This window comes from Silene latifolia, chromosome 11 (assembly GCF_048544455.1).
Source record: "Silene latifolia isolate original U9 population chromosome 11, ASM4854445v1, whole genome shotgun sequence".
In the NCBI taxonomy this organism is placed as follows: domain Eukaryota; kingdom Viridiplantae; phylum Streptophyta; class Magnoliopsida; order Caryophyllales; family Caryophyllaceae; genus Silene; species Silene latifolia.
Window position 1 is genome coordinate 130,945,444 of NC_133536.1, and position 23,355 is coordinate 130,968,798.

The following is a 23,355-nucleotide window of genomic DNA, read 5'->3' on the forward strand; positions in this document are numbered from 1 at the left end:
CCCCAATCTATACGGGATTATTAACATCTAAAAATGGGTTTTCTTCCAAATTCAAATTCTAAACTTATCTCATGTTTACTCCTAAGGCGACGACGCTCAACCTACTAAGCTTTCAAATCCCAAACATAAACAACAAAGCCAAGTTCTATAACTTTAATCACATAGGCAACTCATTCCTAACACAAAGAATCCACCAATCGATTATACTTACTTTGTCAAGGAACTAGGTATAAGAATCACTAAGTATGTCTCATCACCTTACCTAAGTCTTTCTAACATCACGACTTCTCAAAGCCAGGGTTAAGGGTCAGACACAAACAATCTCCTCAAAAGTCGAATTTTCCAACCAAGGTCAACATTCCTCACAAGAAAGAGTACTATCTAATGGCGTTAAGGGAGGATAAGCAAAGAACAAAGGACAAGTTAGGAGTACAAGCTTAGCTTTTAAAGTAAAACAGAAGGGAGTTTAGAAGGAGGATAAGCACCAAGAGATTAAGAATAAGGCGAGATACAAAAAGAACGAGAAACATCTTCAAGGAAGTAGAAGCATTCTTCAAAGGTTGAACAATCTTCAATCCTCAGCAATAGGCACTAAATCTTGATCTTCTTAAAATATAAGTGTCCTTTCAATGGAACGGAGATACTCTTGGCGATCACTCAAGAACATCAATATTCCAATTCAAAGACATAAAAATACATTTTTACACCAACAAATGATAAAACTAATTATCAGACGTCTCCAATAACAAGCTTTAACACTAATTGACGTTAAAACCAGTGAAAAAAACATTAAAATATTTTCAAAACCTTTAGTTCAAAAAAATTTTTTATAATAAGGGTAATAACTCCATTAGCTATAGATAAGCTCACGGTCATTGATCCAAGAACGCAACAATAATTAAATGACAATCAACAAACAGGTTAGTACCTAACAAAGAGCAAACACAAAGAGACTACAACATAAGGTCCTAAGTCTACCCATCTTACCCATCTCTCAAGTTTATTATTTTAAGGTCAAGTTATTTATATTGGGGTGCACAAACGTGCGTCGGGAGCAAATATGCTCTGATACCAACTGTGACACCCTCACTTATCGCGGAAAAGTAAACACGTAATTCTAGAATAAAACTGCATGGATATGTTTGTAATAGGTTCATTTGGGTAAAAACCTGTAATTTTTAAAACCTGAACCTGTTATAAAGATATCCAAATTGGAAGGTGTCAAACATACAAGGTCTAACTAGAAGTTTCATAACATAACCATCGCTAAAGTCGTGAATAGCAAATTATACAACCAAATGTAAAGAGGGAGACATATGTCCCTAAAATGTATGTGACATAAAAAGTATTTAAGGGTCACAATAAAATAAAGCCAATCTAGGTTCCAAGGTTACTTTGCTCGCTAGCTCGTCCATGTACCCCATATATGCATCACCTACCTGTCATTCGCATTTTATACAAATACGAAAGCCACGGTCAGTGGGGAGTAACTCCGAGTTCTCCCAGCCACGAAATGTCATAATTAATATAACATGTAAACATAAGAATATGAATACGAATCACACAATGCATTAGCATATAGATGCTAGACAGTCGTGCTTATCATGTGAACAACAATATAACAACACATAGTCCTAGCATGTGAATACTAGACCGACTCATACTACACTATCATGTGAATCACATAACATCCAGGAATCCAAACTCTATCAACCATAGCCGGCTTGCATCTCACCTTCTATGATTCATAGAATCATCAAACAAGAAAGGACAATATATCTAGAGACAGGCATAAGTTCCTAGTACAGTCAATAGTCACTTTGTAACTCGAGTCTATACCACGAGGTAGGGAAGCTAGTATTTTGGCTCAGAGGTTAATATGAATAAAACATGGCCAAAACACCTAGTATCTTGGCTCGAGGTTTACATTTAAAACATGGCCAAGATACGACTCAACCCTAATCCTAGACTGCGCAGACCTAGAGAAATGCGGATAAAACCACCGCACCCAAGACTCATGATAAAACCACATGAGTACCCTAAGGAGTCCACCAAAGGGTTAGCTAGTACTTAAGCTGACCATCTCCTCACAAAATAGGCAGAAAGGTCATGCCCCAGCTTGGATATAAACCCACCAAGCCAGGAACACAAAGGCTATTAAGCTGTGAACATACACTCGTCAAAGACTATAATGGCCTATCTATGATGAAGGCCGAAATACTCACCTAGGACCTAAATAAAACCAATCTAGGTCCCAGCTTGAATACTTTAGCCCACACCACACAAGACAAGTAGGACACCCAATTAACCATAAGAGAGGCAAAGAGTCCAAACTTGTACACACAAAAGATCATACACACCCTAGTATATGAAAGGTTACGCAAGAGCATATTCAGCTGACAATCCAACAAAATCTCCAATATCAATAATAATCCAAATTCCAGCTAACCGTTAATCTCATAATTCATGAGAACAAGTTAAAATGGCAACAAGGCAAGAAGACTGAAGTATAAGGCAACCAATTCATCCAACAACCAACATGTGAAATAATAATCACAAATATTAAGGCATCAACATAAAACATCCAAAAACAACCAATTTCACCTCAAAGACAAACCCTCGACCCGAGTCCCGCGATGGGTCATCGGTCAAATCGAGGCTGACCGGTTTAAACCTAGTTTGACCAAACTCGTTCGGTCAATCTGGCCCAGCTCAGAGTCTTGGCCTACTTTGGCCCAAATCACAAAATTTATCGCAATATTATTCTCATGCTATTTCCAATTTCTATCATGTGAAAAACGAAAGTAACACATTATCAATCACCTAAACACTTATCAAACAACAAACACAACATCAACTACTAATGTGACATTAATTCGTCGAGTAACTCGGAATAGTTACCTTACGCTAGCAAAGAGACAAGTAATAACTTGAGAAAGCTTCTAAAACCCAAAATTACTCTTCATCTTCAACCACATATGAGCCACCTAAAATAATTATGTGAAAGGACGATATTAATGAATTATCTTTATATAAAATATGAGACGGAAATTAATTTAATTTTATTTTAAATAAACCAAACTAGCGTCAAAACAATTTATGGACACGGCTCAAAAGTTATTATGACAATCTCAAACTCGGCCTAACCACCAACTACACATGGCCTCAAACTCGTGACTTAGCTAGGCCCTTTGCCCAGGCCACGGCCATCAAACTCGCCTAAAAGCAAGCCATAAGGAGTCCGACACGACCACCACCCGACTACCCATAGCCACCCTTCACCCTACTTCATAATCTGACCCAAAAATCAGTCCAAAACAGAACCCAAAAGATGCCTAAGTTCGACCCCAACTTCAGTCCTCATATGCAAAGTGAAAACCCATGATGACAGCTCTCGTCCCCCCAAAAACAGTACCAATCGTCCCCTTAAGACTCCATTCGCGCCTAAAAACAGTCTAGCCGAGCCAACTAAGTCGGCATTTAAAACGGTTTTAGAGCGGAAATCCACAAGTATAAAGCAACTCAAAAACAGACCCTAAAGACTACAAAAATCGCCCCAACACATAGTCCAAATTAGTCCAAAATAATCCCTACATGTCAGTATACACCGTCTCAACTATAAAACACACCAATTATCACCCAAAACAATCCATACATGTCAGCATACACCGTCTTAAATATACCACTTACTAGCTAGCATCCCAAATGATCCCTAGAGGTCAGTATACACCGTCTCAATCATCTCCACATATCAGTATACACCGTCTCAACTATACAACTGACTAATTAACATCCATAAGGATCCCTATATATAATTATACACCGTCTTAATTATAAAACAGACTAACCAGCATTCGAAATAAACATATTTTACAAGTAATATTGAGTAATCTATAATTGTTACCTTTTTTCCGATTGAACTAATCATTTATGACTAACAAATCTTCTACAAGACCGTCTATCTTAGCATCTACAACCGTCTTATAATAAATAAAGCTAAAAATATAAATTGGGTTTGTAAAAATACATGACGAAAATGAATTTTACTTACAACGGATTGACGGAAACGACGAGAGGGATGCTATGGAACAAAAATAGTTGAAAACGGATAAGGAACGAAGCACCGACGTCGATTAACAGATCAAATTTTTAAAAGGAAAGAGAACTCTCCAGAAGAAGAAAACAAAGAACAAAGAAGAAAAGAGACGGGCGTTCGTGAAAATGAGACAGCAGCCTGCTAGCCTGCTATTTATTATACGTACGTTTCTTCGTTGTTAAGAAACTTCGATAGTTATTAAAACCGTTTCGAGTTAAATTTAACCGGTTTTAGTAAAAGTTTCAGTAATAAAACGGAATCAATAATAAATAAATTTAATGAGTGAAAATAAAATAAACTCAGCTAGTTAACGTAAATAATAAGAAATCGGCTTGAAACGGAATTATTAGCGATTTTTACGAAACTAACGGATATTAATAAAAAAAATTGCTAATTTAGTGAAATAAGCTCAAAATAGCTAATTGGACGGTTTTGTTCCCAAAATCCATCTCGGGTTCACTTAAAACAACTTTCATAAGGACTCGTAATGAAACGGAAATTATTAAATAAATAAACTCGAACTAACTTCAATAAACTCGAACTAACTTTGAATAAACTTATTAATGATTATTAAAATTAACGTATCGAATTATGATGAAATTAATTAATTAGCTAAGCATATATATATATAAATCGTTAAATGATGTAATTAAATTCAAAATAGCAATTAAAAGAATTTTATCCAACTTAATAAAATACGGGGTGTTACAAGAACGGAGTAGTTCTTGAACTTGTGTCACAACCGGAGTAGGTTGTTGTCTTTTTATTGTACGGGTTTTTAGTAGTCGGAGTAGATCACTAAAATTAATCAATAAAAAGTAGATTGGACGTAGGCACTTGAGTTCTTGCCGAACCAATTCAAAAATCTCGTGTTTGATTTTCTTTGTTTTATTCCGCTGCTCTTTATTTCGTTTACTTTGCTTTGCTTAACTTTCGAAGTAACAGTTCCACATACTGTCACATTTGGTCTGCAGTCTGTACTCCGTAACTGAGACAAATAGGTACAGTCAGAACAGTTGTTACTTTCATACTTCAACAAACATTCATTTTAATACTCGTTTAATCTCTCTATATTATTCGAAGTATTCTCACGTCTCTTATCATTCTACAACTAACTTTAAATTAATAAAGTTGAAGTTAAAATTTTTAAATAGTACCTAATTCACCCCCTCCCCCTCTTAGGTACTTGAATCCATAAACTCATCAGTTAATGTCGCGGTTGTCGGAGTGTTGATTGGTAGTTAATAGGTGGAGTGATGGCATCGTGGTGCAAGTGGCATTAGTGGTCGGCACAGTGAGTGCGGTGGTGCTCGGCGTGCCGTCACCTTATGTCGGTGAGAGTGACGACGTTTGTGCCACGTCAACTTATCGACGGCATTATAGGCGAGGCGTCTATGATTGAACGCTGAAGACTGTACTTCTAAATTAGTACTTGACTCAATCGGAAATAAATGTACTTCTAAATTATCGCACTTGAGAACGAAACTCGTTGGCACTTGGCATTGTGCATTAAGTGCTACCTTTTACGATACATACTAGGAACGAAAGTATCCCATAAACTAGCTTTCTAAATTAGCTACACATTATTATTGTGAAGCAACACTTCTTCGATGCAATCCTCAATGCAATTCTCACATTTGGCCACTGGAAACCAGTCACTTTTTATTGCCAACACAAGCAAGACTACACACATCCGACCCCTTATTTATCCATCAATTAATTACATTATTTCGTGAGTAATACAGAATACAATCAAAGTATCAAACATATACATATTACAATCAAAGTATCAAACATATACATATTCACCAGTTAATAAATGTACGTCAACTTACGAAGAAAATGTTAGATACACTCCTTTAAATTTTTAGATACATGCCATTAGATAGCTAGATACACTCGTTTCAGTTGTTAGATACATAATCTAGGCTAGCTAGATACACTCGCTTAAGTTGCTAGATAAATAACTTTAGCTAGCTAGATACACTCCTTTAAAACACTAGATACATACCTTTAGCTAGCTAGATACACCCGTTTAAGTTGCTATATACACTTCTTTAAGCTTCTTTAAGTTGTTAGAGACATACTTATAACTAGTTAGTTTCACTCCTTTAAGTTGGTAGATACATTTCTTCTCTTAGGATACCCCCCCCCCCCCCACACCACACCCCCCCGATCTCATTCCTCCTCGAAAAGGATTAACCCTATATTTTTTAGAGTTTAGTTTTTGTTTGCACCCCCTCTCGATAAAAAAAGGAAAGGGAAAAGGTTGTAGCGGACCGCCTAATCCAACCCTACACCCTTTCTCGTCCTAAATTTAGGATACTCGTGCCTCTCGTTTGATCTCATTAAGTTGTTAGATACATTCCTTTAAATTGCTAGATACATCCCTTTAGCTGGTTAGATACACTTATTTAAGTTGCTAGACACATATCTCAAACTAGCTAGATACACTACTTTAAGTTTCTAGATACATACCTCTAGTTAGCTATATACACTCGTTCAAGTTACTTGATACATACCTCTAACTAGATAGATACACTCTTTTACATTCTTAGATACATACCTCTATTAAGGATATCCGTTTCTTTAGTGACAAAAGACTGTCTCTAGATAATACAGTATCATTACGATCACCAAAGCTAACACAATTGAGCTACAAAAGTGAAATGAGAAACTGGGAATATTGGAACGAACGCCTTTGTTCAGTAGTACTCACTTTTAAAGTGGGAAAGTTGATTTTTTAATCTATATTTCTCATAAGCCCTCTGAAATGATTGCAAGGACTACTGGAATTCGATGGGGAAATTTCAACACACACAATACTAAAACAAAAGACTACACAAACACAATATTGAGCACATTTTACAGGAACCATCATAGAAATTAGTGGCTGAATAACAAGGTCAATCACCCAAAAAAACTTCACAGTGAATGAATCAACTTTCATTTCCAAGTAAAATCATTTCCAAAATAGCTCATCTCCCAATCAACAATACGGGGTATAATACTCATTTCGACCCACCACAAAAACCTATATTTTCTAATTTGCATAGCAAAGATACAAGGGAAAAGAAGATTAACTCAAAAATGATTGAATGCACTGAAAAGAGAAGCCAAACGATGGATAGATTCGACTTCACCTTCCCTAAGCCAATCATAAAACTCATTAACAACAAATAATTTATAAAATCTATTTGTGTATGTGTACAATTAATACGAGTATCTGGAATAATTATTTGCGTATCCATCGGCTTAACTACCACAGCCCACACAACCCACCACCACCCGCCACAACAACACCGACTAACACCACTACACACTTTTTATTAGCACCACACCCACCACATCAACACTTGTTACCGGAGCAACTCCGAAAACATCAGCAGCAATGCCAGACGACCACCCCATCTCCTACCTATCACCAGCCCGGCCCCGTATAACATCAGACCCACCAACCAGCCCAAGAACCATCACCAACCACATTATTCGAAATTTCTTCCAAGTGCTAGATCTACAAAAAAGAAAGAAAATTTTCGTAAAATTAACTATGCAGGGGATGTAGTCGGGAAATTTAGAGCCCAAAAGTGGTCTTCATCACCGTTGTCGGGAATTCCATTCGAGGTCACCGGCGAAGGAAGCGACGAAGAGGAGGGTGGTCTGCGTCGCCGGCGTAGGAGAAAGCCGACTCCGGCGGTCGTCTAGGCTGCTGCGACAGGTACAGGTGGTTGTGGTAGTAGTAGATTAAGCAGAGGGAAGGTAGTGTGTGTGTCTGATAAAGGAGCGTGAGATGGACAATTTATGGGTTGATTTTGGGCTTCTGAAATTGTGTTTTTAAGTTGGTTCGTACGGTTCGCGCTGAACTTTAGTTCGTACGGGATATATATAGAAATAGGATCTCGTGCGAACTTAAAGTTCGGTGCGAACCGTGCGAACTAATAAAACCAATAGACTAAATTAGACTAAACAATTGAAAGGCCCAAATCACATCTTCCCCGTAGTCTCTCCTATCCTCTTCAATCAACAACCACACAACCAACCAACATCGTCATCACTGTCACGCCATTGCCGACCACCAGGTTGGGTTCCACCGCCGTCACTGCTGCAACGACCTAGCCGCCGACGAACACACTAACTCATTATATTTACAATAATCAATCACAGTAACCATTTTTCTTACTTCTCTTATCCGCACTTCCCACTTGTCGTCGTCGGCGAGCACTATCCATGTCGACAAATCACCGGCGACACTCCCAGTCCCAGACTACGACGACACTCCCAAAATCCGGCGAACACACTAACGGCATCAAGGATCTCTACGATTAATTCATTTCGTCGCTTTTCTTCGTAAATTCGTGTGCCTACGATTAACAGTGAACAACGAAGACCGTTTTTGGCGAACACACTAACGGCATCAAGGATCACAGTAACCATTTTTCTTACTTCTCTCATTTTGTGAGGATGTTGTCAGAGAAGATTATCGAGCTTCTGAAGTTTGGTAAGGACAAGCATGCCCTGAATTGGCCAAGAGGAAGTTGGGAACCCACAAGCGGGCGAAGCGAAAGAGAGAGGAGATGTCGGATGTTCTCAGGAAGATGAGGTCTGCAGGAGGTGCTGAGATTATAGAGTATACTATGGAGTGCACGTTTGTTTCTTGTTTTTCTATTAAGAATTACGGAGGTATATTGTAAAGCGATTTTAAGTCAGTAGATACACTCTTTTACCCTCCTTTTAAGTTGCTAGGTACATATCTTTAGTTAGCTAGATACATTGATTTTAAGTCAATAGATACATACCTATAGTTTACTAGATACGTACTTGTACCTTGCTAGATAAAATGTTTTCTATTATTATTATTATTATTATTAACATGCTACGTTTGTCATTTCTTAAAACTTTCACCTAATCAAAACCCATGCATTGATGAATATTTTAACTAGGAAAGTGTCCGGGACACCCTTATGGAAAGTGTCATTTTTTACTAGATACACTTCTTTTAATTGCAAGATATTTTCATTTAAGTTACTAGATACATTTCTTTAAATTAATAGATACGCTCCTTTAAGTTACTAGATACATTTCTGTAAGTTTCTAGATACGTTCATTTAAATTGCTAGATACATACCTTTAGCTAAGTAGATACACTCCTTTAAGTTAGTAGATACATTTCTTTAAATTGCTAGATACATTTCTTTAGATTATTACATACATACATTTAGCTAGCTAGATACACTTATTTAAGTTACTAGATACATTTATTTAAGTTGCTAGATACGCTCCGTTAAATCACTAGATACATACCCTTAAGTTGTTAGACACTCTTTTAAATTAGTAGATACATATCTTTAGCTAACTAAATACACTTTGTTATGTTACTAAATATATATTTTTAAGGTACTGGATACACTCCGAGAATATAGGCACATATATTCGAGAATTAGCTTGGCTAGTTTTGTAGACACTATTAACGGCTGAATTTGTTTTAAATCTACAATTTCAAGTATAGGAGTAAATGTCGAGGTAAACAAATAGATGAAGCAGTTGTCGAAAATAAATAGTGCTAATTACTTAAGTATAATACTCTAAATTTAGATTACGGCCAACGTTATTCATAGAACCGGGTTGGTATTACACTATGAATTAAAATCCATCGACTAACGTTTTAAATTATGGCTCGAACGATGAACAAAAACATGTAAGAGTTCAAGATGGATTTTGGAGCGTTTACTTCAATTTAGGCGGTGAGGTAAAATATATGGGGAATACTCCGAGAGAAAACAAAGTTACCCTATTAACAAAAAAAACTTTATGAATATTATGATTACTTCAAGTCTCAGAATAACATTAATGCTTTACAAGGGCTTGGAATTTATGTACACAAAATCCATCGTCTCAGAAAAAATTAGTACTCCATAGTCCATACCTTCCAACAATATCCAATTGCAACAATATCCTATATTCCTCTATTAGATTAGTAAATTTCTCCATGGTCACTAGAATGCGGCAGAGTTGATTCTCTTCTTTTTCTTGTCTCCATTTCTTTGCTCCTCCGCTACCTTCGGAACGACGACGCACACCTGCCACTTGACCCGTCGCACCCACGCCAAACATCCACCAGCCACCAAACTTTATACTCTATATTAAAAGTAAACATTGAAGCCATTAGATTGAATTAACTCTGCAATAACAATACATATGTCAACAATTGACGGATCAAACGCTTCAAAAAGTTCATAACTTCCGATCATAAAATTCAAATGCCTAAAATTTTTATTCCCTGGTATCAATAAACAATCAAAATAGTAAGGGGTAACCTGAAAAATCTTATAGCTTGATCACGGTTTTGTGTAATGGTAGATATTAGATACCATGGGTAAAATGAAAGGAGAATAAGGATGCATGGATGAGATTCATTGTTAAAAAGCGGAACTGCATGACAACAATGAGGGGAAAAAAAACAATTGTCTGTCCATGATCTTTGCCCACATATGTTCATTTGAAAAGATGTTCCCATGACACTAAATCCTTGAAACTCATAATCTCGAACAGATCGATAGACACATCTATTGAAACTACATAAGCACGATCGTCTGTTTACCAAATAGAGAAAGCGGTAGAGGCGATAGTTAAGAGGATAAGTGGCCAAAATGCCAAGAAGAAGGTTCCGCCAAGTCTTAACAAAAGTTTAGCACGTGGAATCAACCCCTGTTCAATAATTAAGAAAAGAAAATAGTAGTCATATATAACCAGTCCACAAGACAAGTACAGAAAAATAAGTACAGAAATTTTCTGGTGGAGCTTTATAAAAGAAACAATGAAGTAAATAGCCAACACGAGTACAGTGGGGAGGTGCAAATCGATTGGGCAACATGTTGAAAAATCAAATTTGAACCCGGTCAATGGTAAACTAGTAGTCAAAAATATTACCCAACTCATTGCATATCCAAGGTATTCTCGCCATAATGGGGTTTGAAGCACGACCTTTGAATAACCAGAGCGAGACCCCTAACAAGAACAACTTGAATATGACTTGAAACTCCTTACCTGAAATTTTTTGGACCCAATATTGATACAACCTAAGAACATGTGACCCGATAATGACACTATCTGAAATGATTCTAAATAAACTTAAATGACTAGTTAGAAACCCAAAATGACTAATCTACCAAACAAATGACAAAGACCTTCATAAGCATGGCAAAAAATGACCTGCCTTACACCCTATGACTCAAATTACACCATATAAGAATTGACTGGATCGTATGAGACGCAGATGATCAATGCCATCTGGTATGGTCATTTGAGTTAGAAACAAAAAATATGCCGTCAGTTTGTAATGCGATATTGTTAGTGAACACATTAATTAAAATTAATGCGTGATCAATCTCAAGCCCTTCGCTGTTCAACTCCATTGATTGCTCCCTTTGATTTGTTAAACTTTTATCAAAGCCAGTTGTGATTGAATTTCTCTTAGAGAATGGTCTATTACCTCTCTCTTGTATCATCTCTTCCTCAACTGTGTCCCTATCGATCTCCTCAAGTAATGATGTTGATGAAATGCCTCTTTTTCCTAGTTCCTTCATGAACAAAGACTCAGGAGGTTCAGATATTAAGTGTAACACTAATATTTACCATTACACAAAATCGTGATCAAGCTATAAGATTTTTCAGGTTACCATTACGTATTTTGAGGCGATATAGGCCGCATTTGATACCAGGGAATAAACCACGACAACAATGAGATTCAGATATTAAGGATATGCAGTTCCGCATTTGATACCATGACAACAATGAGATTCATATGTTCATGAGGATATCAGATAGTCCATTAAAGGATATGATAAACCATAATATATAGACAAAAGAGGTAAGATTCAGATATTAAGGATGCTAAAAATTCCCATCTCCATGTACGTTCATTGTTAGAATCATAGATACACTTCTTTAAGTTATTAGATGCATACCTTTAGTTTGCTAGATACACTACTTTAAGTTAACAGATACATACATTTACCTAGCTAGATACACTTATTTAAATTAGTAGATAGATACATGTAGCTTTCTAATACATAATAAGGGAAAGAGCTTAGGGTTGGGTTCGGGCCGCCTAATCCAACCCTAAACCCTTACGCGTCCTACTTTTGGATAGATACACTCTTAAGTTACTACATACATACCTTTAATTTGCTAGATACACTGCTTTAAGTTACTAGATACATACCTTTAGCTAGTTAGATACACTCCAATAAGTTATGAGATACATACTCGTAGCTTGTTAGATACACTCAAATGTATAAGAATAAACAAACAGAGAATGATGAAACAAGCCCTCTTGTGAAGGTAATATGGTCAAGAAGCTTCTCTTTTACAATATCTTCTGCAGAAATTTTTCACGATGGCAAAATGTAGTGCATTATCAAGTAAAAGTGAAATAACACAACAGGGCTTGTTGCAAATTCAATTGAATCTAATTGTTGCAATTTCAGGGAAAATCAATTATACCTTTTGTAATCTAAAAATGCAAGGAAAACTCACAATTTTTACGGCTAATCGGACGAGAAGACAAATCATCAAGCAAACAAATACTAATTACACAGTAAAAATGTAAACTCATAACCAATTAACAGCTGAATGTATGGTAATTTTAAGTTTAAACAAGAAATGGGGAAAAAATCGGGAGTACCTGGGAATTTGACTTGTCGGTGGTAACTCATCTTTGATTTCTTCGAATTTGATGGATCTATTTCCCAGATAATGCACATCAAGTGGAGTTCAGAACCCTAATTCATCATCACGAGAATGAAGGACGATTTGATCATACTATTGCCGACGATTTCCCGTCACAAATTTAATTTCTCCGGCGTGCAGGTCTTGTTCTTCCGGCGAGATGAACCAATGATGTGAAGCATGAAGGAGACAAATGAAATAAGACGCATTCGGCTATGTTGAAGGTCGGCATCGCTCGTAGATTAGGTGGTCGTAGTGATTGGTGGTTCGGCATCGGCGATCGGAGATCGTGGAATAATAGCCCGAGTGTCGGTGTGAGAGAGAAAGAGGATATGAATAATTGAATGTCTGGGAGCACAGAGTGGGGGAATAGTTTACAATTAAAATGTCAAGCGCGTGTTTTATTGATTTTGGGTAGTTCGTACGGTTCGCACCGTACTTTAGTTCGCACCTGACCCCGACCTTATATATATATATATATATATATATATAGAAATAGGATCATATGAGTTTGGTTTTTTTGGTGAGTTACCCCTACTTATCTAAACCGTTAGATGAAGTGAATCCAGCGGCCAACAATTTACGCGTGTTATTAACAGTAACACTAACGTAATCAGTTTCTTTCTTCATTCATTTCATTATTTTATTTTCTCTATCTATTCTCTCTCCTTCTAAAATCTCTTTTAACATGTGTAATGCCTTAAAAAAAAAAAAAAAAAAAAAAACTCTTCGACAGTCACTTTGGCCATCACTGAGGCGATCACTCCGACAAAGATAATCAGCAGTGAGTTTTTTTCTTCATATTTGATTATTGATTTCAAATTCAAATTCATTTATTATATCGTAACCTAGGGTTTTCGTTTGATTTTGCTTTTAATTGTTCTTATCAAATTCCAGCTTCTCCAACGACGATGATACGCCAAATGCTTACCTAGTCTTGTTCAACTTTGCAGAATCGATCAAGTCTAATGCTTTTTGTTATTACTACACACACATTGGTACTACTTATTCATGTATTAGTATTGTGGTATTTTATCGTCTATTAGCTCAAAAGGTAGAGCATTGTGCTTGCACAAGGTGTGGGTTCGAATCCCATATAGACGAATAAACCTAAGTTATTGTATATTGTAGCATTAGTTATTGTATATTGTAGCGCCAGTTATTTAATAGAGTAACACAAATTATTATATAGAATAATAGTAGTTATTGTATAGGGTAAGAGTAGTTATTTAATAGAGTAACACTAGTTATTGTATAGAGTAATCATAGTTATTGTATAGCGTAAGAGTAGCTATTTAATAGAGTAATAAAAGTTACTGTATAGAATAATGTAGTAGTTATTGTATAGAGTAAGAATAGTTGTTTAATAGGGTAACACTAGTTATTGTATAGAGTAGTAATAGTTATTGTATAGAGTAATAATAGTTATTGTATAGAATAAGAGTAGTTATTTAATAGGGTAACACAAGTTATCTATAAAATACTATTAAAAGTCTAACCTAAAATGAATCATAAAGGCCACATAGACAAATCCATGTAGGCTTAAGAAAATCCACGTCTGAATTAACATACCCACGTCTGCCCAAATATTGCCACGTCTACCCAAAACCACAAAATAATAATCGATTGGTTTTCCATGCTAATGTTTTGAAGAGCCCCATAACTACCAATATTAATCCCTTTCTTTACTTCCGATTCATGTAATCTCTTATTAGTTTATCACTCATCTTTCTGGCTTCCTTGAACTCCAAGCGTTAATCCAGCCCATTATGACACTATAAATTTGACAATACATAGGCGATTCTCAGTTCTCACTATAAAGTGATAGTATTTGGTATGATGACTTCTATCCATCTTTTCCTTCTTATACAAATAGGTATAATGGCTATGTTGTTCTCGCTTAAAGAGGGTGTGTTTATTTGTTTCCTTGCCCTTCGTAATCCGTATAAATGATTTTGTGAGTAAATTAGTTTTTTTTTTTTTTTTTTAATGCGGTTGCTTATTAAAAGAAGCTACCCGTTCAATTTTATGTTCAAGAAATATAGTTTCACATGTGTATGTATTTTTTTTCCTTTTTACGATGATCGATAAGGTTGTGTCATATATGTGAATGTATGTTTTTGTAGGAAATCAGAAGGTGGTGAAACTATTACTTTACGCAGAAAGAGTATCGGAATTGGGCTTATTTTTGCAAATTCTTCTCTTAGACAACCTTTTCTTGAAACAAGGTCTCATTTATGATGTTTAATTTAGCGTTGTGTTATTTCTTCCATGTATCTTATTGTATGATATTTTTCTTATAGTATTATCCAGGAATAAAGATATATAAACAAGAATACGAAATAAATGAATAATGAAAGTACTTTGTAAAGTTCGTTTTTAACTGGACACTTCAGTAGTGTAGCATACTAAGACGTTTATCAATGAGAGGTTACCCAATATAAAGGGATTGATTATTATGTTGGTTATCGTTATAAAAGAAGAAGGGTAGAGTTTTAGACTTTGTAATGTTAAGATTTTAGACTTCGTGGTTTGCCGTATGAATTTGACGGTGTTTGACTGTATATTTCTTACTAATTGTAGAAATTCATTCATAATATTTTATTTCTATTCCTTTAACAATTTAAAAGCCCCTTTAATTTTTCTATAATTGAATTTAGTTTCTTTTCTTATCTCAATTTTACTTGTGGCTTTTAACATATAGCCATAGTCATTCGTAGTATTTTCATAAGTCATAACCGTTGACATCGTGTTTAGCTTTGTAATTGCCCACAATTCTTTTTCTAACTTTTCAGATTTGAATGGTCTCAACTCTATTGTCAAATATTGGTACCAAACTACCAATAGAGAGTTACAGACGCTTGAAACATTAATATGTGTCACGCTGGTGTGATACGAGTTTACTTGATTGATGAAATAATTGTGTTAAACTCGACAAACATCTTACGGTATGATTATATAAAAAAAACCATAAACGATCCCGTGATTTTCACGGGTAAAAGAACTAGTTAGTTGTTTAATACGGTAACACTAGTTATTGTATAGAGTAGTAATAGTTATTGTATAGAGTAATAATAGTTATTGTATATAATAAGAGTAGTTATTTAATAGGGTAACACAAGTTATTAGTTGTTTAATAGGGTAACACTAGTTATTGTATAGAGTAGTAATAGTTATTGTATAGAGTAATAATAGTTATTGTATAGAATAAGAGTAGTTATTTAATAGGGTAACACAAGTTATTGTATAGAGTAAGAATTTGGCTTCGTAGGTTGTTTAAGGACAGTGGATGCCTTCATAGCTGAATTTAATTTTAGGAGACAAAGCAGCTGTTAGGGTGCAAACGCACCATGGAGAGCCTATGCATATGCGACTAGCACAATCGGAGTATCGTCTGCCTTTGGAAGTTTTGAACCTCTATATATCCTCTGCGTGTCTAGACTAAGGGCTATAAATTGATGATCGATAAGAGGATAATTTAAAAAATATTTGATAATCAAACAAATGTCATCTGGTTCATACCTAAACCCATGTAGCTTTTCGATATTGTTGTGGGAAGATTTGAAATTGATCATGACATTATTGAATGTAATAGAAGGAATCACAAAAAAATTGTGAGAATTAATGGCGTTTTTGCGTACAGACAATAGAAGAAGAAACTCGGGAGACTAATTAAATAAAGTGGTGATGAGAGAGAAAGATTAAATAAGAAAAGTGAGTGAATTAAGTTTCCGCCTATTTTTGTTGAATTTGAGTCGTGGATCTGGTAAGATCAGATGGTCCAAAAAATACGGGGGTAACTCACGAAAAGTGACAAACTCACCGGATCTTGCATCTCTCTCTCTCTCTCTCTCTCTCTCTCTCTATATATATATATATATATATAGGCCGAATCCGGTGAGGCCGTTAATTATGGCGAGGCGGCCGGCCTCACCAAATTCCTTCATTAATCCTTCATTATATGGACTAACTTCCTATTATTCATTGGGCTGAAAATTTAGGGGTCACTCCAAATCTTTTCATTTAGCCCAAAATAATTTCTCTCACTAAAATATTATATCATATAATAACCCAATCACACAATATCTCTCTAAAATATAACAAACAAAATTTTTTTCTGAAAATTCTTCATCAAGCAAACTCGTCGTTCAACGGAAATTCTTCAGCAAGCGAGCTCATCAATTTGTTCATCGGTTGTTCGTGCACTACTACAGATACAGGCTATAACAACGGTCAAAAACCGTTGTTATATAAAAAAGCGGACGTTGTTAAAGCGTCCGTTGTAGAAGGTTTTAACAACGGTTAGTTTTCTTACGGAAACCGTTGTTAAAACTATTAACAACGGTTTTAAATATAAAAACCCGTTGTGGAAAGTGTGACTCAATTTTGGGGGGAAAGTTATAACAACGGGTTTTAATATACAAAACCGTTGTTATAACTAAAGACAACGGGTTGTTTGTAAATAACCGTTGTTGTTTGTTCTTAAAAAATAAAAAAAAAATTAAATTAAATATTACTAGCTATAAATATTAAAGCATCCTTTACCAACATATTAAAGCATCCTTTACTAAAATTCATTAATTGAAACAACATGGCAATGAACCCTAATTTTATCAACAACGAAGAATGGCTTACACAAACGATTGAAGATGATGGGAAGGTTCTCGCCGGGCTTCCCGCCGATCAACACCCATTAATCAAAGCATCCCTTGAACATCAACGGAATTATTGGATTAAGAGGCGTGAAGCAGTCCGGCTTGTCAACAAAGCCTCATCATCATCATCATCTTCATACCCTAGTCGGCCTGTTACTCGCAACTTGGCTGCAGCCAGAGATATGTTGAGTTGTACTCTTCCAACCTTATCTCCACATGCAAGTCGTGTCCTTGCATATATTCAATCTGTTATTGCAAAATATGAAGCCAATGACCCGGAAGTTAGCGGTATACCAGAGTGGCGTGATTGGTGGCAGGTTGAGAAGCGTTTTTACGCTTAAGGGGTTGTTCCGGCTTATTATACATCTTTTGATTTCGATAATTGCTGTAATGTATTTGCTTGGTTTAAAATTAAATGAAATGATCATTTTGAAAGTGTTGAGTTATGCTTGTTTGATTTGCTTCCATTTTTCAACTCCATAGATCTATCAGTCATCATCAAGATCTGATTATGGCACAACTTCCTAACATATATGGCATAACTTCCTAACATATATATTAATTAAAAAACAACTCAACCCACACATTAGTATAAATACATTGCATTATCTCAACTAACATGCATTTCCATTATCTCAATATATTCTCCAAACCCTAACTGCTAAAACATGCTCGATCCGTACTGAAGGACGCCAAAGAAGATGGAAATGAAATAATTAGCAGATGCTTAACGGAACCTAATGGTCGATAAAAACACATACATGGAAATGAAATAATTAGCAGATGCTTAACGGAACCTAATGGTCGATAAAAACACATACATTGAAATGAAATAATTAGAACAATAAAATAATGACGATGAAACAAACACGATAATTGTAACGTACGTAAAGAGACGATGAAATCAACAGTGACGGCGAGAAGATAAAGCGACGATGAGAAAGAGAGAAAGAGACGATGAGAAAGTGTGTGTTTTGTGTTTGTGTTTGTGTTTGGTCTTCTTTGGGTTTGTGTTTGTGTATTAAGGTTTGTGTTTTGTGGCTGCAGCAGACTTGTGTTTGTGTGGTTTATAGTATGGAAGGTATTGACAACGGTTATTAAACAACAACCGTTGTGAAATATGTTTTAACAACGGTTGTAGAAAACACCCGTTGTTAAATAAGTTTTAACAACGGGTTTCAAAAATAACCGTTGTGATTACTTTTCACTAACTTTGCGCCAATTTTGCGCCAAATTATTAACAACGGTTGTTCATGTGTGACCCGTTGTTAAAACGAATAACAACGGTTTTTATAACCATACCCGTTGTAATTGATTTTAGTAAAATTCGCGCCATACATTCTACAACGTCTATTGTGATTTTCGTGAATATTCGTTGTTAAAGGGGCGTTGTAGTTGCCTGGATTTGTAGTAGTGGTGGATTTCATCAAAACAACATTCAACAACGTTGATTCAAGTAATTTCAGAAGAAAAATCGAATAGTTTTCAGGTAATTTCATAATTTTCATCAAAATTGAGTATATTCATACAATTCTGTCAATTCACTCATAAATTGATGATATCAGGTTCGAATTTGATCAAATTGAACGATTTTGTAGATAAAACGTTCGAATTTGACCAATATTTTGAGCGATTTCCTTTTTCTCAATTGCTATGCTATGGAGATTGTTCGTGGATTTCGTATTACTTACTAAATTGTTTTTGACGATTTTGCAGCTCTAATTGCTATGGAGATTGTAGATATCACAATGACTGATGATAATAGTGTTATTGAATCAGGTATATCGTTTTTTATGTAATTTTTGTAAAATCTCATGTTTTATGATTCAATTTGCATTTGTCAAAATTTCTGCTCGATTATTATGCAATATATGGATCGATATTGTATCTCAGTTTTTTTGCAAGGTTTAGTTTATGAATTGAGTTGATTTTGTGAATCTTAGAACCTAATTGTGTGATTTGTAAGAGTTGGTTGAATTATTCTTGTAAGAGTTATCAATTGAGTGGATTTTGTTGTTTGGTGAATCTCAGACCTTATTTTGTGAATCTCAGACCTAGTTTAGTGAATCTTAGAGCTTGTTTTGTGAAACTTATCATAAGTGGTTAGAATCACCTTTTCTACTCTTTTACTTATTTTGTGAATCTCAGACCTAGTTTAGTGAATCTTAGACCTTATTTTGTGAATCTCAGACCTTACTCAGTGAATCTTAGCAAATGATGATAGTGTGATAATTAATTAAAACATAATATTCAGAAAACTTAAAAATCTTGTAATTTTTCGTCACATAAAATTTCGCAGGTTCATGGCTTTCGAATTAACTAAACAACAACATTAAAAAATAAAATAAAATGAAAAGCTGAAAAATTAAGCAAGATATGATATTTGTTTAGTTTATCAATCACCCCTATTTGTTCGAGGCAATGCACATAGAGCAATATTGATATAGCTATAGGTGCAAAGCATTCCATCCGCATCACGAGTGATCTTCCTGCATGTTTAGATGAATATGGGACTCTTCTACATACTGGAGTGTAGTTAAAATATTTTGAATCAAGCCTTGATGCTAGCCATAGAAAGGGCCCCTGAACTCGGGAATAGGTAGCCAGCCATTCAGATCTAGTACGCCCAAATTGCTCGAACTTCTCCTGCAACTTAAAAGTCTGTTTGCAACCATTGTCATTTGTGCCAAATTGAATTAGTACTAATCCCATAAAATGACAAGTCTGCCTGCACATAACAGGCACCAAAGACTTTATCTCATAACCTTGGCTCATTAAACAATCTGCCAATTTAGAGAGGTCAGGACAAACATACTTCCCTTTTTTATCCATATAACCTGGAACATTCGCCAAAACACAAGTATAGGAAAATACAAATAAATGAGACATTGTGTGCAATAGGGATTTTTGAAATGTTTTACAGAAGAGAGAAGAGAGGTTATTGGTATATACTATTATGTTTCAGAAATTAGATATTTATAGGCCTGGTATTTGGCACAACTGTCAACAGTGCCTGTTCACATTACCCATATATTAAATTTTTTGATTGTTCAATTTCATTTTCTTGGGAATGGAAGTGTTATTAACAAATCAACAAAATATCCTCATACATACAACCTGACCTTTTCTTAAAAGTGAATTCATAATCTTCACCAAAAATTTTTAAATTATTTGAACTAATAATCTGATACTTTATTTAGTGAATCTCGGACTTTATTTGGTGAATCTCAGCCTTTATTTAGTGAATCTTGGGCCTTATTTTGTGAATCTCTGTTGTTAAACGTTACTAATGCAATTTATTTATTTCTTATTGTGTGAATCAGAGACCCTAGTTTGTGAAACTAGAAGGTTATTTTGTGAAACTTAATAACTAATATATACAACCTAGGTAAGATTAAAAACCGAACTAATAATCGAACCAAAAAGTGAACTTGTGAATCTCGGTCATTGTATTTGTGAATCCTAGAGCTCTTTTTGTGAACCCTTTAGAGGAATGACCTATTCTCTTTGTCTTCCTTGCTCGAGATAATATCCTCAGACTTTATTTGTGAATCACAGACCTTATTTAGTGAATCTTAAACCTTGTTTTGTGAATGTTAGATGTGACTTTGTGAACCTTTTATCTTCTTAGGTATTGATTCAAATGTCAACAACAACTCACAGTGTAGTGTGACGCCTCGTGTCGGTTGTGGTGAGGTTCCTTGCTCTAATGTTGGTTCTCGTCAGGATGGTGAGGGTTCTACTGCTGTCTTAACAACCCCTACAATGCCAACTATTTCCACACCTACTACTTTGGTAACTTACACACCGGGTGGCACTGAGCAATGGATAACTAGGATTGAAGAGAAGTTTACACCCGTGCTTGGCAAAACATTTGCGGACTTAGAGTCAGCAATGTTGTTCTATAAAATTTATGCTATTGCTTGTGGGTTTGAAGCAAGGAAGTCTTCAACTAAGAGGTTTAAAGATGGTACTATTCGAACAAAATGCATGGTTTGTCATCGTCAAGGTTTTAATAACAGGAAAAATCGTCCTCCAAAAGCTGATGCAAAAACAACAACTGTTGAAACTGGTGACAAAACAAAAGCTGGTGCAATAAGTGCAAATAGAAAAACAAAAACTGCTAAAACCAGTACGAAAAAGGGTGGAGTTGCAGGTGCAGGTGAAGCTGAGAGTTCCAATAAGCAAAGTGGTACAAGAATAACTAAAATTAAAAGGTGGGGTTGTGAAGCAATGATAAAATTCATGTACCATGAAAAGATGTACAAAATTGAACAATTCCGTGAGGGTCACAATCACCCAGTGACGCCTGTCAAAAATAGGGAATTTGAGAAACTTGCTCTTAATATAAATCAACTGAACGAATATCATAAGCAATTGATTATACAAAATTCGAGATTGAATGTCGGGGCTAGTTTAACATACAAATTATGCAAGGAACAAGCAGAGGGTTTCGAAAATGTTGGAGCTACCCTTACGCAGTTCAAGAATTTCTAAAGGGAAGTAAAGTGTCTACTTAGTGGCAAGGATGGACATATGTTCATCTCTCATTTAGAAACCCTCCGAGAAACAAAAGGGTTGGTATTTTCATATGAAACAGATGCTGACAGTGCCTTGACAAGAATTTTTTGGACAAATGCGGATTCCATCAGATGTTACGCATTGTTTGGTGATGCTATTTCATTCGATCCAACCTATGGAACGAACAAATATAACATGAAATTTGCACCTTTCACTGGCATTGACAATCACAAAAAATCAATAACATTTGGATGCGTGCTTTTAGATCATGAAGACGATGACTCGTTTATTTGGGCATTTCAGCAGTTCCTGAAAGCAATGGGTGGCAAAGAACCCAATTACATCATCAGTGACCAAGATGCCGGAATAATAAATGCAGTTCCAGGTGTGTTTGAAATATCTTACTTTTGTGAAACTGGTTATTTATTTGATGAATCTTGAAGTTTAATTTGTGAATCATAGAGCGTGTTTTGTGAAAGTTAGATCTTGATTTGTAAAACACAAAGCTAATATTCTTAAACTTGGTCATAAGTTGTTGAAATTGCCTATTTTGTTATTTCTCTTATCTTGTGAATCTGAGACCTTGTTTTGTGAATCTCAGACCTTATCTTGAGAATCTCAGACCTTATCTTGTGAATCTCAGACCTTGTTCAGTGAATCTTTGGGCTTGTTATGTGAAACTTGGTTGTGGTTTAAAATCATCTATTTTACTCTTAATTTTGTGAATCTCAAACCTTATCTTGTGAATCTCAGACCTTGTTCAGTGAATCTTTGGGCTTGCTATGTGAAACTTGGTCGTGGTTTAAAATCATCTATCAGTCTATTAATTTTGTGAATCTCATACCTTATCTTGTGAATGTCAGACCTTGTTCAGTGAATCTTAGGGCTTGTTATGTGAAACTTGGTCGTGGTTTAAAATCATCTATTTTCCTCTTAATTTTGTGAATCTCGGACGTTATGTTGTGAATCTCGGACCTTGTTCGGTGAATCTCGGGGCTTGTTATGTGAAACTTGGTCGTGGTTTAAAATCATCTATTTTGCTCTTAATTTTGTGAATCTCGGACCTTATCTTGTGAATCTCGGACTTTGTTCGGTGAATCTTTGGGCTTGTTATATGACACACAAAGCTAATATTCTTAAACTTGGTCATAAGTTGTTGAAATTGCCTATATTGTTATTTCTCTTATCTTGTGAATCTGAGACCTTGTTTTGTGAATGTTAGAGCTTGATTTGTGACAAAAGATCTCTGACAATAGATAATGTGGATTTTGTGACTTGCAGCCGTGTTCAAAAAAGCAAAACATCGCTTTTGCATGTGGCACATTATGAAGAAAGTAACAGACAAGGTTGGGAGCA

The 23,355-nt window shown here is 35.5% G+C and overlaps 1 long non-coding RNA gene across 1 annotated transcript; it reads right to left on the minus strand.

Moving 5' to 3' along the window:
- Positions 1-7,224: 7,224 nt before the first annotated feature.
- Positions 7,225-7,866, minus strand: LOC141611906 (uncharacterized). Its single transcript, XR_012528886.1, has 2 exons — positions 7,698-7,866; positions 7,225-7,610 (listed from the first exon to the last, which is right to left on the minus strand). It is a non-coding gene; the product is annotated as an uncharacterized LOC141611906 (long non-coding RNA).
- Between the last annotated feature and the right edge of the window lie 15,489 nt (positions 7,867-23,355).